Source organism: Coturnix japonica, unplaced genomic scaffold (genome assembly GCF_001577835.2).
Source record: "Coturnix japonica isolate 7356 unplaced genomic scaffold, Coturnix japonica 2.1 chrUnrandom751, whole genome shotgun sequence".
NCBI classification, from domain to species: Eukaryota; Metazoa; Chordata; class Aves; order Galliformes; family Phasianidae; genus Coturnix; species Coturnix japonica.
The window spans coordinates 24,181-25,844 of NW_015440112.1; positions in this window are offsets into that span (position 1 = coordinate 24,181).

Sequence of the window (1,664 nt, forward strand, 5' to 3'; positions counted from 1 at the left end):
TCAGCCAGTCCCCCCTCCGGGTGCAGCTCCCCCCGCAGCCCCACACTGGAGACCTATGGGGCAGCATTGGGGTCAGCCCCATAGGGTGATGTGGGGGGGGGTTATGGGGTGTTATGGGGGGGGGTCTCACCTTGTGGGGGGGCTCCTGGCCGCCCCTCAGGTGCCCCACGATGCCGTTCCTGCACGGATCCCGTTTGTGCTCCAGGCGGCTCTCATAGGACACGGCCTTACCATCCACCCTATGGGGGGGGGGGGGTGAGACACCCCATAGAGGGGAGACCCCCCCCAGGTCACTGTGACCCCCCCCACATCCCACCCCAACCCCTGGTATCCCCATGGGATCCCCATCCCACCCCCATCCCATCCTCATGCTCTCCCCATGGTATCCCCACCCCACTCCCATAGATCCCCATTCTGACCCCATCCCATGGTATCCCCACTTAATCCTCATCCCACCCCCATAGTATCCCAACTGCCCCCCATCCCATTCCAACCCATGGTATCCCCACGGCATCCTCATGGTATCCCCACCCCATCCTCACACCCATCCCACCCTCACCCCAGCCCCATAGGATCCCCACTGCATCCTCCTACCCATCCCTATGGTAACCCCATGGTATCCCCACCCCATCCTCACATCCATCTCACCCCCATCCCACCTCACCCCATGGTATCCCCCATTGCATCCTCCCAACCATCCCTACAGTAATCCCATCCCACCTCACCCCATGGTATCCCCACTGCATCCCCCATAGTATCCCCATCCCTATGGTAACCCCATGGCATCCACATCCCCACCCCATGGTATCCCCATCCCTATGGTAACCCCATGGTATCCCCATCCCATCCTCATATCCATTTCACCCCCATCCTATCCCATCCCCATGGTATCCCCATTGTATCCTCCATGGTATCCCCATCCCTCTAGTAACCCCATGATAACCCCATCCCATCCTCATTGCATCCTGCTGGTATCCCCGTCCCTCCTCACCCCATGGTATCCCCACTGCATCCTCCATCCCTATAGTAACCCCATAGTATCCCCCAACTCCACCCCATCCCCATGGTATCCCCATCCCCATAGCATCCCCACCCCTAGAGCAACCCCATGGTACCCTCACCCCCATGGTATCCCCACCGCATCCTCCTACTCACCCTTATGGTACCCCCCATCCCCATAGTATCCCCATTGCATCCTGCATATTAACCCCATTCTATCCCCCATCCCCATATCCCCATCCCCCCATGGTATCCCCATCCCTATAGTAACCCCATAGTATCCCCCACCCCCATCTCACCCCCATGGTATCCCCACTGCATCCTCCTATCCATCCCTATAGTACCCCCATAGTATCCCCCATCCCATCCCCATTCTATCCCCCATCCCCATATCCCCATGGTATCCCCATCCCTATAGCAACCCCATGATAACCCCATCCCATCCCCATTGCATCCTCCTGGTATCCCCATCCCTATAACCCCATGGTACCCTCATCCCCATGGTATCCCCACTGCATCCTCCTACCCATCTCTATAGTACCCCCATCCCCATATCCCCATGGTATCCCCATTGCATCCTGCATAGTAACCCCATAATATCCCCCATCCCCATTCTATCCCCCATCTCCACACCCCCATGGTATCCCCATGGTATCCCCATAGTA